This window comes from Ambystoma mexicanum, chromosome 4q (assembly GCF_040938575.1).
Source record: "Ambystoma mexicanum isolate Mex_15411 chromosome 4q, UKY_AmexF1_1, whole genome shotgun sequence".
In the NCBI taxonomy this organism is placed as follows: domain Eukaryota; kingdom Metazoa; phylum Chordata; class Amphibia; order Caudata; family Ambystomatidae; genus Ambystoma; species Ambystoma mexicanum.
The window spans coordinates 666,152,912-666,170,041 of record NC_090928.1 but is presented as its reverse complement, the minus strand read 5'-3'; positions in this window follow the sequence as shown (position 1 = coordinate 666,170,041).

The following is a 17,130-nucleotide window of genomic DNA, read 5'->3' as shown; positions in this document are numbered from 1 at the left end:
GGTGCTTCTCTCCATTTGGACTCTCAGGCTCTCGGTGCTACTCTCCATTTGTGCCCTCAGCGTCTCTGTGCCTCTCTCCATTTCTGCCCTAAGTGTCTCAGTTGATGTTTCTATGTCTGCCTTAGTGCCCCCACATTCATCGGCATGGTCCTTGAGGAGCGTGGCCATTTGCTGCTGTTGCACGATTAACTGGTCGAGGGACTGTTGCCTCTGCTGGGCCATGCCCATTTGCGGGGGTGTCACAGAGGGGCTGTTGTCCTCATGTTGCCTTGCCACAGGGCTTGGGGGGGATGGCCAGTCGTTGTCTTGTGGGTGCCCCTGCGTGGTATCCTCATGTTGTACGGGATGGGACAGACAGGGGGATTGGGACAGGTCATGGATGGATCTGACTTCGACATCCCCGTTTTCTGTGTCGGAGCATGCTGCCATCAATGGGGTGTCACCTATGGTGCTGCTGCCACCAGAGGCAGTGCCTTCTGTGGCATCCATTGGGGGGACCTGTGGTGGTGGTGTTGTGGGCATGCTGGCTGCTGGGGTGCCTGTTGATGTTCCCTCCTCTGTGCTGCCACCTGATTTGTGCTGCTGCCGTGTCTTGATGCGTGCAGCTGAGGTGGAGGGTCTCTGGCCGTTGGTCTTGGCCCTCTTTGCAGGTGTGCTGGTAGGGGTGTCCTGTAGCTCGTCGTTTGGATCGGACCCTGTGGTGGAGTAAAGGAGGGCGAGGGTTAATGATGGGTCTGTGGGAATTGGAATGGCATTGTATCACATGCTCTGGGGTGGTACCTGAGGGTGATTTGGGTCGGGTCCTTGGAGGTGCTTTGATTTGTGTGTGGAGTGAGGGTGCAGTTGTTTGGCAGCCTGCAGTTAGGGTGTGCCTGCTGCACGTGTAGTGCGTGTATTAGGGGTTTTTAATTATTTATGTATTTATTGTGGGTTTTAACGTGCGCTATCAGGCCGATGTGTGTGGCCGTTCTCCTGGACATGTGTTTCTGTTGCACTATGTGGACGCATGGTACTTCACATGGATGGACTGTGTGGATTTGGCATTGTTTTATCGGGCCCACCTACCTGAATCTTCGGATGTCTGCACTCCTTTCTCCATCCCTCCGACTCCCTCTATGCTCTCCATTCCGATGGTGGAGGCACAGATTTCTTCCCAGGGGGTCAACTTGATGGGTGATTCAGGACCTCCCCCGGTGGCTGTGGCAATGTTGCGGTTGGCAGAGAGTATGCTGCGGACGCGTATCCGCAGGTCGTCCCATCGCTTGCGGCATTGCTGTGGGGTGCGGGGTGCGGTCCCCACCGCACTTACCCGCTGTGCCACCAGAGCCCATATGGTCTTCTTGTTTGCAAGTGCCGTTCTGGTCATTTGCGTGGAGAAGACGACGGCAGCATTCTCCTGGAGGGTCTCTGTTAGCACGGTGAGTTCCTCGCGGGAGAAGTGGACCTGCCGCTTGCGGTCGCACGCTTTCTTCGCTACTTTTCCCATTTGTCTTGGTTTCGCTAGGGTGGGTGACGGGTTGGGGTGTGTTTCAGGGTAGTGATTTTAGTGGTTGTGTGGTTTTAGTGGTTTTATAGGTGTACGCCGGGATGTTTCCCGTTCCGGGCCCATGTTTTAACTTCCGTTTCCGTATGTTTCCGGTCACCGTACTTTCCGGTAGGCGCACACTGCGGTGACCGCTAAGAGGGGTGGCGGTATTGCACCTAGGGCGCCGTACGGCGGCGGTGTGGGCCGTTTTGGGGTCATTTCCGCCATCGCGGACTTTGCACTTCCGCCGTGGCGTGGTGCTCGTGCCCGATGGGTCGGAATGGGCCGCACTTTGCTCCTTCGTGCAATGGCGGAAACGCTATTTACGCTGTGGCGCTCCGGTCAGTCGCTTTCCGCAAGGGTCGTAATGAGGGCCGATGTGTCAATATGTTTAGAAGTGTTGTTATGTGAATTTTAATCCTTACTACTTGTTAAACGTAATCTCGATATTTCTCAAAGTCGTAGTCGTTTGAAATCTTATTTTTCTTTCTTTAAATGTTTAGTGTATGAATGTGATTTTAGAAGAAGGATCTTATGGATTTTTCTGTTTTACTTCTGATTTGTACTGAAATAATGTAATCTTATTTATTTATTCCGAATGAACTTGTAAAGGTTATTTAAACCATATAATAAAAAACAAAAATAAATTGTTTCCATGTGCAGAGTCCAGGGCCATGTCTTGTGCAAGACTCCCCTTCCTCACGTTACCCCTAGCATGGTTCCTCCTCCCACTGTAGCAACAAGTAATGGTATGAACCCATACCCTGCTCCCATAGAACCTGGGGCATGAATGAGTAAAGTTCCAGTATCAATCCCCAGAGAACAAGCCGAGTAGGGCCTGCAGCCATACTCATTTCTGGTCTACATGATAAGTCATGCCCTAGGCAGTGCAGAAACCTACAGTCTCTCTACAGCTTACCTTGTAGCAATGCCCTCGGAGAACTGCACCTGGCATGTGGCCTGCAGCACCAGGCTTTCCCAGAGTGCCCAGGGATCATGGCCTGTGTCCCTACCTCCAGTGCCTTTTATTTTGCTGTATTCACCCGAGTGGTATGGGTATGCCGAGAGGTGGGTCCTGTGACTGCTGGGCCTAGAGACCCAAGCTACTCGTCACTGATGGGGCCAAATGCGGCTGAAACATGTTTGGGGATGCTTGTGGTCTCGTGCAGAAGGGATGTGACCAAGCAGTTCGGGCTGAATTGCCCCTTTGGGGTGGGACCAAGCCTGATTTGCATGTGGGCTTTACCCTTTTGTAATGGCTTGGCAGGCAAAGAACGATGGTCTGGAGGATTGGCCAGAGCAATGCCAGAGGTTAAGATTAATTCAAAACCTTCCAGCCATCACCTCTTTTGTTTTTCTGTAGTCACATGCCAGGCACAATCGGCCTACTAACAGTGCAATGGTATGTCTTGCAACTGTAACCCAGTAGCAAGGTTCCACCTGCAGTGCCAATTTGTACTCCAGGGGTACCAGTGGGAGACAATTGGTGCCACTGTGGTCTGCAGATCCAACATATGACCAGAAGACCCCGGGGGCACCAAATGACACCCTAAGTGAAAATTAGACACATCCAACCCCTGCAGGCTTGTCCTTTCTAAGAACAGGGCATGCTCCTAAGGGCTGTGATATGTCCTCAAAATGTTATTGAGTATCGAAGATTGCTTCTACGCGGAAACCTTTCAGTCTGGCAGCCAGCAATCAGGTCTTTGCATTCCCATTTTAATACTAAACATTAGTATCAATATATTTCCCCCCTTTAGATTTAACATTGGCCCAGATGCCAACTACTATTCTAAGATTGGTGTTGATATGTTCTGTGGTATTTGCAGAACAATGCAGGAAAAATTGCCTTTGGCAGTTTGAATGAGAATTGGTATTTTCGAGACCACCACTATAACCTTGTAACTGCTGCACAAAAATTCAGAGCGAGGTATTTATTATTTTTCACAAGTTTCCAGAACCTTTACCCAAGGGTTTTGAAATGATATCCATCCAGAAATAATGTTTGCAATGGGAGTCCATCTTACCCACAGATACACATACATGACACTGTCGGTGTGGCATCGAGGACAAGGTGCTCAATGAGCCACATAACAAATTCAACAAGCTTTTAGTTTTTATTATAAAATGGTGTTACAAAAACAGACAATTCAGGCTTTCAGTCTAGGTGCGATCCCTGTACACCTTTCCCTCAACCCTTCAGGGAGCCCACACCTCCTTAGTCGAGTCTCCATACTCCAACAGGTCGTAACGCAGGGCAAATTCACTAAAGCCAGGGTACCCTCCTGTCTGATAGGTCCCTGTCCTAGGCAGGGCCTAAAGACGGTAGCTTGATCTCTCTGACTCCATTTTGGACTTCCAGTGTGACCTAGCGGGGTAATCAGATTGTCCTGGTGCCCTTTTATGTTAATGACCATCTCTTACAATTGTCCTCACTCCCCTGTCGCCTCTCCTCTACACTCTTCTCTCTGTCTCTCTCTCACTCCATCGCCTGATCTTACGTTTCTCTTCCTTCACCTGTATCCATCCTCCAAGTGATGTCTCCCCTCTCTCTACACTCCATATCCTGGTGTTACCTCTCTCTCCCTTCCTCTCTCCACTCCCAAGTAATCTCTCTGATCGTATCCACTCATATTCCTATCTCTACTCTCTTGCACCCTCCTGCCTCTCACTGTTCTCTCTCTCACACACACTATCTCTATCATACACCAACGCTCAACCCTGTCTCCTACTCTCCCTCCAAACTTGTCTTCAATCACTCTCTAACTCACTCATACACAAACTGCCAAATGTGTTCCACTCCCTTAGTTCCTACACTTTTCCTCCTCTTACTGTAAACACTGCAAAGTCTTCTCCACGTCGTCCTCCATCTTCCATACCCTCTTCTCTTGGACCACCCTCTCCTTTACTCATCTCACCTGTACACCTCTCACAGGTCTCAGATACTACTGGCTTTAATAGCCCTCCCTTTCCTGTCTGGAAGTGCCCCTTTGCCCCCATCGCTTATCCAAGTTGGCTACTCAGCTGGACCAAATCATTTGATGGCCAGGGAGTTCCATGGAGGTCTTCATAAGGACCTATAGCTCCACCCCCTTTTCATCCTCCAGCCTGTGGTTCATGGCCAATGTGGTCATTTGTTGTCCATGTCACCCTTTCACTCATACATCAGTGATCTGACAGGGTTTGGGGAGCATTCTGAGGTTTCCCCATTCTTGGACAATCTCTTGCTAGTCCCTGCTCTGCTGCCCAGTTGTTCCGCTGTAACCAAGCTGTTTTGTAGGATAGTTGCTGGTTCTGCCATTTGGCTCCTGAATGGGGAAGACTATTCTATTCCCATTTGGGCAAAAGTCCATTCCTCCTGTTCCAGGGTAGGTCTTATCCGTTGGGCCTAAGTATGGTACTTGTAGTTCTCTGAATTGTGCTATTTCCTAAGATCTATTATCCATCCCAGATGCCCGAAGAGTTTGGTGATTTCTGGGCACTGGATCCTTTTGAGAACAACCTGTAGGACTAGAAAAAGAGACCTGGCCAGGGCAGAGGCGGATAGGCATTGTTTCAGAGAAAGAGGCACCAATGTACACACATGGCTCCACACATCTCTGGTAGCTGGGGACAGTGGTGCCCTAACTCCTCCTTACCACTACTGTACCGCTCCGAAAGAATGTTACCCATTGCCCTCTCACACAACACTATAGTTAAGGCAACATGACACCTTCCCTAAGAAGCAATGACCTTTGACCTTATGAATGGAACTTCACCAAAATTGACCAATCTTACGTTAGATCATTTACTTATTTATTTATTGTATTTTAATTCTTGATAGAGCGCCAAATCGCCTGACACCTCACGGTGCACAAAAAGAAAAACAAAACATACAAACAGGTACAGTCAAGAAACCTAAGTCAAAAAGAAAGTGAAAAAACGATTTCTTTATTTTAATTCTTAATGGAGTTTGCATGGCAAATTTGGTAAGCTTTCATGAACGTTTGCGTAGGTTTGTTATGAAGTTTGCCAAATCACCAAAGTAGTGTTTTCAGAGCACCCACTCTTTCCTGGAGGTTGGCATATTGTATTCCCCTGAGGGGGCTCCACACACGGAGGAAAGGTCTGTAGAGGAAAAGGTGCAGGGAAGAGGTTTAAGAGGACAGAGAAAGAGGGTGCATGGAAGACAAACAAAAGGAAGTGTAAAGAAGTGGTGGTCATGATTTGTGATGGTTTAGTTGCATGTGGTTCCAGCTACTGTGGACTGTCAGTCAAGATTTTGAAAAAAACAAAAGGTACATTCTAAGTGCTTGTAGGTAAAGGGACTGTCCAAACGAGGCCGTTTTTAATGAGCAATGGAGCATTGGGAGCAAGTCGTGTTTTCCAGTGTGACGGAATGGAGGTGTGCTCAAGCGGGCGCTTTAAATGTGATGGCTTTTTTTTTACAGGATTAGAAGTGCATTTCCAATTGGCAACTCAGAAAATATTTTTCGGAGACCAAACCAGAGAGGCCGAGAGTGTGCAAGATAAAAGTATGTAGAGAGCACAAGAGGAGGGGGGGCCCGTCCATGACAGAGAGTGGTGACTCCAGTATATGGTGAAAGCCTGGCACTCATAGTGTGGTATTTTCTAGTGCATGAGCTTGCAAACCGGTGTCCGTGGTGAATTTCTTTGTGAGAAGTTCTCTAAGAAAATGATTAGATTCCTATTTAAATAGTGTTAAATCGGTGGATACCAGTCCAGCTTCTTGGATGAAGCTCTTCATAACTGGGGTGTTATGCGCTTGATTGGTATAAACTCCTCTATTTCCTAAAGGTGCAAAGCCCCTATTTAGCTGGTAGATGCATAGTGCAATATCATAAACCTGTCCATGGACCCAGAGGATTAAATATCCTTTTGGATGCTGAGCCAACTCTTTTTTCTTTAAAACTGGATTCACATATTTTGGGGGCCCCTATAACTTTGATCCCACTGGATAGAACTTTATGAAACCTTTCCAAAGAATCTGGTATGTATTTTGTTTTATATTTATGTGCTGTGTTTTTTCTATGGGAATTCCAATGAATCATATCCTAACCATAACTACAACATCACTGCAAAGCCTGGACCACTGAAGAACAGTGGCCGAGAATCACAAAACGGGATGAAGAGAGATCTACTTGAAAAGGAAATACTTGGTGACAAGATCTGTAGACCAAACCACCCACCAGGGGAACTATCTGACAACTGTGTACTGGTGATAAGGAAAGTGATGAGGCCAACAGGCGATTCTTTTTGGATAATTCTAAGGTTGAGACTGCCAACTAAAGTCTAAACACCAAGGGGCTACTCCAAGGGCTACCGAATAGACAGAGATATCCGGGAAATTCTCCACGGTACAGTGGATGAGAATATCAAACAGGATACATTTTTTAGCTCACCAGAAGAGGGCAAAATAGGAAGGAACACATATGGGACATCTGAATTTAAGGAAGAGAATAGACAACTCCTGAAGAAGGGGATAGAACACCCCGAAACGCATAGAGACACAAATCCAATATCGGATATTCAATAAGAAACTACTCTACTATGAATCTGCAATATAGAGCCATTATTGAAAGTATGAGGAAAACTATCTGATACTAAAGATAGGATTTGTCTATTCGAATTGTGAAAAATTGAGGAATGGAACAAGAAATGTATTTTTGTTGATTGACAGACTATACTTGATTATAACTTTTAATTTATTCACTAAAAATTGGTTTATATAATATAACACAGGTGTGATTTACATTATTTCTCAAAATATTAATTGAACCCAGGAAACAAATAACAGTTGATTGTCTTTAAAATTGTTATTGGGTGTGCAGGGGATGGGAGAGGTCTGCAAGGTTGTGGACATCTGTTGTGTTGTAGTCTAGTAATACAATCCAGTGTCAAGGTTGTTTTTCTCCCGGCACCCCATTAACTAATTTTTAATGAGTTAAAATTTTGAAAATGATCAATTGAAATGGGAGTGCACAAAGACTATCTATATTGAGACCACTGAAGAACATAACAGAAAGGGAGGAGGCGGTCACTAAGAAATTGCCCATCATCCCCAAATGAGATCTGCTAATTAAAAAACCTTTGTAACATTTCAGTAAAGCCATAGAGAACTGTTAAGAATGGCCAAACATTCCAAAGGAATGCCTTGAGCTGCCATATGAAGCCCTAAAGAAGATCAAAGTGGAGGTAGGCAGATTGTTTCTGAATCCACAGTTTGCAGACTATCTTCCCAAATAGCAGGGTCTAAAGCTGGGATTCTTAGTGGAGGGAAGGGTGCAGTTTTCTAGGTGATGGTTTGCGTTATCACCATTCTATGTGGTCAACCAAGAAGAATATGGGAACAGGGTGTCCATTTGCTAAAAACCCTCGATGGAAGGTATGTTATTATTTATAAAAGGTCTCAAGATTGCTTCTTTTAGGAGAGCAAAGAAAAATCTATTGCCCCCAGATTGCCTTCAATTTCCATCCACCTCACCTCGAGTTACCCTATTAACCCACCTCTCATCTACCCTCAAGCTAACATTTTCCCTTGCCTCTAACCTGCCTCTGTCCCTCATTTTCTCTGCTTCCATTCTAGTACTTCATCCATCATGGTACATTCCTAACACAGCTGCCTGTACTTCCTGCCTGCACTTAAATTGTCTAATGTTGATAGTCCTTAATCTATGGAAGTCCACCCAGGTATTTCCTCCCAGTGACAAGGGCAACAAAGCTCACGTCACCACTCTCTGGAGCCGACCCTTCTCACATATGTATGGTTTGGAGCCTATATGCTCTTTTAAAACAGCTAAAGTTGTGCCATATTTGAGTGCGCTTATATTTGTATACTTTCCATTTTATTGCGGAAGCTTTTTAGCATAGAATGTTTGCCGGTTTTAATTCATGTGGTTTTATGGGACTGCTGAGAGTGCCAAATGTCATCTGTTCTTACCCCATGCAGAGGTTGGCGTCTGCAGCCCTTGATCGGCACCACAGGTGCCCAGGCCTCAGCTCAGGAGTAAGGGAAAAGCTTTACACTTTACACGTGCACAGGGCGTGCAGATGTCTGCGTAATTGGTTCTTGCTTCAAACCCTTAATCCTCTGTGCATAGCCCTCCTGATGGGATCAGGGCGCGCACCGTCTGCTGTTTTCAGAAGCTGTACCACACATTCATTTTCCACACTCTGGCTCCAGAGTCGTCCAGGGCCTTATTCTCTGCAAGCATTTTATCTTTACAATTTGCTTCTTGTTTGGGGTGTCAGAATTCAGAATACATTGAGTAGAAATTGCCTGCAGTCTCATTTATCAAAATGCAGATCATGGCGCGATGGCTGTCCAATCACATTATTCATCGTGTTCCAATTTTGCAGCCACAACAAAAAAAGTGTAAAATGGGCCATTTTTAAATGTGCCGCAAATATTGTGAAAGGCCGCTGCAAAGGTGCAAAATGTAGAATTGTACTCATCTGGCAGGTATGCTAATTAGTCTGGTGGACACATCCGCGTTATTTCTGATAGCCAATGCCCACTGGCCCACAGTGCCAGTGGATCAAAGCCCCACCCATCACTTATACCATGGAACTCACTGTGGGAGACTTTGGTTTCAATCAAGATGCATATAACAAAAGAACAATAGAGATGGCATCCTGTAAGTTTAGCAGCTACTGAAAACTATTTTAATCAAGCATTAATTCTGCAAAATCTGCATATGTGTGCCACAATATTTCTCTTTTCTTTCTGCTAAATGTGGAAATCAGTTCTTCCATATCCTGGGGAACCTATCCAATGCCCCAATTGCACCCAGCATTATAGCATGACATTTCTGATAGATTTCAGGGAAGCCTGTTCAGTAAATATATTAAAATAGGTGAAGGTCAGGCTCTTAAAACACCACCACTGTAGTAAATAAACCAAGAGCTGCAGATTAGCTGGAATGATAATCAGATTTCAGATGACTGGTGTCAACAGCCTGATCATTTGCATAACTGCCACAGGTAGACCAATCTCTAGCTGGGATATCATTCTGAGACTGGTGTCAACAGCCTGATCATCTGCATAACTGCCACAGGTAGACCAATCTCTAGCTGGGATATAATTCTGAGACTGGTGTCAAGAGCCCGATCATCTGCATAACTGCCACAGGTAGACCAATCTCTAGCTGGGATATCATTCTGAGACTGGTGTCAACAGCCCGATCATAACTGTCACAGGTAGACCAATCTCTAGCTGGGATAGAATTCTGAGACTGGTGTCAACAGCCTGATCATCTGCATAACTGCCACAGGTAGACCAATCTCTAGCTGGGATATAATTCTGAGACTGGTGTCAACGGCCCGATCATCTGCATAACTGCCACAGGTAGACCAATCTCTAGCTGGGATATCATTCTGAGACTGGTGTCAACAGCCCAATCATAACTGTCACAGGTAGACCAATCTCTAGCTGGGATAGAATTCTGAGACTGGTGTCAACAGCCTGATCATCTGCATAACTGCCACAGGTAGACCAATCTCTAGCTGGGATATAATTCTGGGGCTGGTGTCAACAGCCCGATCATCTGCATAACTTCCACAGGTAGACCAATCTCTAGCTGGGATATAATTCTGAGACTGGTGTCAACAGCCCGATCATCTGCATAACTGCCACAGGTAGACCAATCTCTAGCTGGGATAGAATTCTGAGACTGGTGTCAACAGCCTGATCATCTGCATAACTGCCAAAGGTAGACCAATCTCTAGCTGGGATATCATTCTGAGACTGGTGTCAACAGCCCGATCATAACTGTCACAGGTAGACCAATCTCTAGCTGGGATATCATTCTGAGACTGGTGTCAACAGCCCAATCATAACTGTCACAGGTAGACCAATCTCTAGCTGGGATAGAATTCTGAGACTGGTGTCAACAGCCTGATCATCTGCATAACTGCCACAGGTAGACCAATCTCTAGCTGGGATATAATTCTGGGGCTGGTGTCAACAGCCCGATCATCTGCATAACTTCCACAGGTAGACCAATCTCTAGCTGGGATATAATTCTGAGACTGGTGTCAACAGCCCGATCATCTGCATAACTGCCACAGGTAGACCAATCTCTAGCTGGGATAGAATTCTGAGACTGGTGTCAACAGCCCGATCATCTGCATAACTGCCACAGGTAGACCAATCTCTAGCTGGGATATCATTCTGAGACTGGTGTCAACAGCCCGATCATCTGCATAACTGCCAAAGGTAGACCAATCTCTAGCTGGGATATAATTCTGAGACTGGTGTCAACAGCCCGATCATCTGCATAACTGCCACAGGTAGACCAATCTCTAGCTGCGATATAATTCAGAGACTGGTGTCAACAGCCCGATCATACCTGTCACAGGTAGACCAATCTCTAGCTGGGATATAATTGTGAGACTGGTGTCAACAGCCTGATCATCTGCATAACTGCCACAGGTAGACCGATCTCTAGCTGCAATAGTTGCAAGCTGTTCCGGTCTGAATTGTTTGCCGCTGCTGGACAAATTAAATGAGTAATTATTGCTTGACTGTGTATGGTGCATTGCCTCCGTTACAGCACATGCACTGCAAGAATCCACACATTTTACTGCATGCATAGGGTTATTGTCCACATTTTACACATGGGTCAGTCTAAACCTATCTACCATAAAAACTCATGTTCTCTTGCTATCTTGTTCCAGGAGTGAACCAGGCATCAATTGCTGGATATGAACGAAGCAATGTACTAGTGAGCTGGGATGACTAGCCACATAAAGAAACAATGCTGGAAAGAAATTGCCAGTCTGTGGGCATCATTACAAATTGCCGGTCCTGTAAAAGTGGTGGCAATTCTGTCTCCAGCATTTTTACCGGACTGGCACCCTTCAAGTTTGCTGGTGGGGGCCATGCAGCTCCCGGCAGGCCTGACCTCCTGGGAGTTCAGGCCCCTACCGGCAAATAAATGCCTGAATCACTGCACCATAACTAATGGTGCCAGTGATTCAGCCAATCCCATCCCATGGAGTCCTCTAGGACTCCATGGGCATCGTAACTCACCGTCACAATGCCGCCCGTAATATCCCACTAATACTGGGATATCAGGCGGCGAAGACGGTAAGGCAGGGTTGCTGGTATCCCTCAGGAATTACCGGTGGGGTACCAGCAACCTTGTAATGACCCCCTGTGATTCTGACTCCATTATGTACATAATATGGGCCTCATTACGAGTATGGAGGTAGCCATGCTGCTAAAAGCGGCATGGCTACCTCCATACCGGGTACCAGGTCCGGGTACCGCAAAGAGGGACTTACCGGGCCATTCCGACCTTGGAAGGCCCAGTAAATCCCTTTCGCGGGACCCGGACCCGGTACATCCCCATTCCCATGTGAGCCCCCATAGGGCTCAATGGGAATGGGGAGGATGCTAACAATGGGCCCGTTAATGACGGGCCCGTTGTTAGCATCTTGGAATGCTGCGGGAACCGCTAAGGACGCCTGGTCTGACCAACGGGAAGTTATCTGCTCCAAATCATGATCAGGCCAATTAATGTCCATATTATTCAGTACTGTGTATGTGTGTAAGGAGGGCATTAATGTGGACATGCTACCTCTTGAGGGCAATGGAATGGAAGAGGAATCAGAGGATGAAGTAGGACCCTTGGCTGGGGATAGCACTGTGGGGGATATTGTTTAGACATTTCCTGGAGGCTTAGGTCAGGGACTCACCACCTGCAGCCATTGAGACCCTAACCCCGACCAGTGGCAGCTGGCCCACACATTTGAGTCCTATGAAACCTCTGGCCAAGAGAGAGAAACATGCTGCCATATATTGTGGTCACAGGCTGAAGTGTGTTTTTACACTGGCAGCCCTGGCAGATATTTTTTCGAAGATGCATCACAAATTGTATGTAAGGCTTCCGGTTTTATGGTATTTATTTTTCTGCCATTTCCGTCTGTATTTATCCATATTTATTTTTGGTACTTCTTTCTGTATTTATCCACATTTATTTTTTGTCGTATAAAATTAAAATTCTCAACCAGTATTGTTCTTCATTTATTCTAATAAGAAAATGTATTTATTATTTATAGCACACATGCAGCCATATAGGAAAGAAAATGCTAGCCCAATTTGTTCAATAATTTACACTCTCCATGCTGCCAATCTGCAATGTGATTGGCCTGCGGTGTATGAGTGACATCATAGAGAACCAGACAGAAAGGCCTGTTTTTCAAAGTTTTTCCATTTTTATGAATAAATACAGACTGAAAGGAGATTGATTTCTGTCTGTATTTATGTCGAAAAATCATTAAAAACTGAACGACTTAATTGTATCTTAAAGTGCCATATACTGTGGACAGAGAGATAGTGAAGGAACAAGTTACTTACCTGTAACTGTTGTTCTCCAGCATGGGTCTGGCATGGATTCACATGCTCATGAATATTCCCCGTCGTCAGGCTGGGAATCCTCGGTAAAGAAAAAAACCAGTATCAGTTTCGTTTCTGATCTGTCTTTCGTAGTAGTAACCAATCACTGGTCTCTGCGTCATACTGACCACAGCCAATGACTGCCCTCTACCTAAGCACCGCCTCTGGCAGCCATCTTCAGATTTGGAAGCACGTGAAGTGGCAGTATGACCAAGTGAAGAGCCGCAGAGGGGTAGGCGGGAGGGTTCGCATGTGAATCCATGCCAGACCCATGCTGGAGAACAACAGTTACATGTAAGTAACTTGTTCCTTCTCCAGCATGGGGTCTGGCATGGATTCACATGCTCATGAATAAAGAATACATAGCAGTACACACATGCACAACCACGGGAGGTGGCAAAGGCTCAACATTAAGCATTACATCAAACTCAACATTAAGCATCTTACCTCCTCACCAGGCTCACCTCAGGCGAACAGGTTGCGCAGCACTGCTTGGCCGACCCTGGACTCCTCCCTGGAATCCCGATCGACGCAGTAGAATTTCGTGAAGGTGTGCGTCGACCTCCACGTAGCAGCCCTACATATGTCCAGCAGGGGCACACCAGAAAGGAACGCCGTGGTAGCTGCGATCGCTCTGGTGGAATGGGCTCTCGGACGGCCAGGCAGCGGTCGGTTTGCCAACCGATGACAGTACATGATACAGCCGGAGAGCCATCTGGAAATGGAAGCCTTCGAGAGAGCCTTCCCCTGATTGACAGGTCCAAAGTTCACAAGAGTTGTGACGTCTTCCGAAAACACTTTGTGCGGTCCACGTAGAACTTCAGCGCTCTAGCCACATCCAGCGAGTGCAAAGTCCTCTCAGCCGGCGACGAAGGCGACGGGAAGAACACAGGCAACACCAAGGGTTCGTTGAGATGGAAGTCCGACGGTACCTTGGGCATGAAGGAGGGGTGCGTCCTGAGCACTACCCTCGTGTCGTGAAAAGTCAAGTACGGGGCCTTGCAGGAAAGGGCCTGGATCTCTCCCACCCGTCGTGCGGAGGTGATGGCCACAAGAAACGCTGTTTTCCACGACAGAAACTTCAACGGGGCCGAGTGCAGAGGCTCGAACGGAGGTCCCATGAGCTTGGTCAGCACCACGTTGAGCTCCCACGCCGGGGCCGGAGCCTTCACCAGCGGGAACGATCTGAACAGTCCCTTCATGAACTCTTTCACCAGACGATGAGACCACAAGGACGTCCGCCCCGTGGTTCTGGTGTATCGGGAGATCGCAGCAAGATGAATCTTGATGGGCGCGTGTGCCAGTCCAGCTTTGGCCAGCGTCAGCAGGTACGGCAGTACCTGGGGAGCCGTAATCCGTAGAGGGTTAATCTTCTGTGCGTGGCACCAGACAGAGAACCTCTTCCATTTGTGTCCGTAGCATTTAAGAGTCGAGGACGCCCTGGCCTTTGCAAGAACCTCTCTGCAGTCGGCTGGTATGTCGTATCCTCCAAACTGTAGCGCTGCAGGAGCCAGGCCTGCAAGTTCAGCGATTTCGGGTCGTGGTGGAGGATGGCGCCTCCTTCCCTGGAGAGTAGATCCGCGTCCACCGGCAGCTTGATTGGCGGGGACGTTGACAAGTCCAGAAGGTCCGGGAACCATATCTGCCTCGGCCACGCAGGTGCGACGAGGATCATCCTGCACCGTGACCTCTTGAGCTGGTTGACGAGCCGGATTAGCAGTGGCAAAGGAGGGAACGCGTAGAGGAACAGGCCCTCCCAGGGGAACGAGAAAGCATCGCTCATGCTCCTCGCCTGGGGAAACCTGCTGGCGAACCTCCGGCACTTGGAGTTCGTCGCCGTCGCGAACAGGTCGATCTGGGGTGTGCCCCACCGTCGGAAGAGGCGATCCACTAGATCCTGCCGTAGTTCCCACTCGTGGCACGAGCGCAGCTCCCTGCTGAGTGAGTCGGCGATGGTGTTTTTTGTCCCTGCCAGATGAAACGGCACCAGAAACATCCTTTGGGCGACGGCCCAATGCCACAGGTTCTGCGCCTCCTTGGACAGTGCTGGGGACCTGGTTCCGCCCTGTTTCCTGATGTAAAACATGGTGGTGGTGTTGTCGGTGAAGATCCTCACCACCTTGCCCTTGAGGGACGGAAGGAAGGACCTGAGGGCCCAGAACACTGCATGGAGCTCCAGGACGTTGATATGGAGGGACTTCTCCGTCGGGAGCCAAAGGCCTCTCGCGTGTAGATTTTCGGTGTGCGCTCCCCACCCTTCCAGGGAGGCATCCGTGGTCACTGTCTCCTGGTGGTCTGGGGTCTGGAAGTCCATGCCCGCCGTCAGATGCGCGCGGGTGCCCCACCACCGGACCGCGCGAGGGAAACTCTCGTCGAGTGTGATCCTCTCCTCGAAGCCGCCCGTCGTTTGGATCCAGCGCGCATCCAGGAACTCCTGCAACGGGCGCATCCGGAGCCTGCACATGGGAATGAGGTAGATGCAAGAAGACATCATTCCGAGGAGGGACTTGATGGACCTCACCTTGGCCGCGTCGGAAGCCAACATCCGCTGTACCTTGCCCAGGATGGACCTGGTCCTTTCCTCCGACAGGGAGGCCAGAAGGGACACTGTGTCGAGCTTCGCTCCCAGAAACAGTGCTTTTTGCGCGGGTACCAGGTGGGACTTGGCGTAGTTCACGGAGAATCCCAGGTCCGTGAGAAGTTGGACGGTCCTTGCCGTGTGCTCCACGGCGAGCTCCCTCGTCTTGGCCCGGATGAGTCAGTCGTCCAGGTAGGGGTAGACGTGGATCCCCTCGCGGCGCAGCTGCGCCGCCACCGGTGCAAGGCACTTGGTGAATACCCTGGGTGCCGACCGTAGTCCGAAGGGGAGGGCTTTGAACTGGTAGTGACGCCCTTGGACCACAAACCTGAGGAATTTTCGGTGCCCCTTTAGAATGGGAATATGGAAGTAGGCATCCTCCAAATCCAACGATGACAGGAAGTCTCCTTCCTCCAGCTGACCCAGGACGTGCTGGAGGGTGACCATCCGGAACTTCTGCGCCTTGATGAATTTGTTCAGACATCGCAGGTCTAGGATGGGGCGCCATCCTCCCGTCTTCTTCTTCACGAGGAAGTATCTCGAGTAAACTCCGGAGCCCCGAAGCCTCTTTGGGACGAGTTCGATGGCGCCCTTCCTGAGCATCGCCCTTACCTCCAGGAGAAGCTGAGGGACGTGAAGCTCTTTTCTGGCCACGGGGGGGACGCGCGGGCACCTTCTTTGAAACTCGAGCGCGTGGCCCCGGGCTAAGGCGTCCAGCACCCAACGGTCGGTGGAGATGGACTCCCACACGCTGACGAAGCTCGCCAGCCGGCCTCCCACCGGGGTGCATCGGTGGGGGCCCGACCCCACGGTCGGTTCAATCCTGTTTCGACGAGGCTTTGCCCCCTTGACCTCCTTGGCGATGGCGGCGGGGTCCGCCGGACTTGCCTCGTCCTCTGCAGGCCTCCTGAGATGACGAGCGGGCCGCTTGACGGTAGGTGGAGAAACCGCCGCCGGAACCTTTGGAGGCGCCCTTGCCTCCGCTGCTCCGAAAGGGCATCCGTCGTTGCTGCAGAACCCCAAGGGCCCGGGCCGTCTCAGTGTCCGCTTTAATGGCCTGAAGGGAATCGTCCACTGTTTTCCCAAACAGGTTGTTCCCATCGAACGGCATGTCCAGGACTCTGGTCTGTACGTCTTGACGGAAGTCCGTAGCCTTGAGCCATCCACGCCGTCTAAGGCACACGCCGTTGCCCAACTGGCGAAACCCAGTGTCGGCGATGTCCGTCGCAATCGTTGGCCGCTTTAATCGTCGTCGCTGCAGACGAGATGACCCTGCGTCCCATAGTGTCCAATTTCATTCCCTCGCCGTCCGGTGGGGAAGTCGATGTGGAGGCCGCACCCCCCCCCCGCTTTCTTCCTGGCCGCCGTGGAGACGACGGAGTCTGGGGTAGGCTGCGCCCGGAGGCACAGGGGGGCCGCGTCCGGGACCCGGTACTTCTTCTCGTACCGGTCTCTTCTAGCTGGCAGAGTGGAAGGGTTCTTGAGGAGGGCGAGGCCCTCATCCCAAATGTCGTCCAGTAGAGGCACCGCGAGGACCGTCTTCCTCTTGGCCTCGCGCCGTTGATAAAGGAATCCTTCCTTTTTCTTCTCCTCAGGGCAGAGTTGGAAAAGCTCGGATGCCCTGGC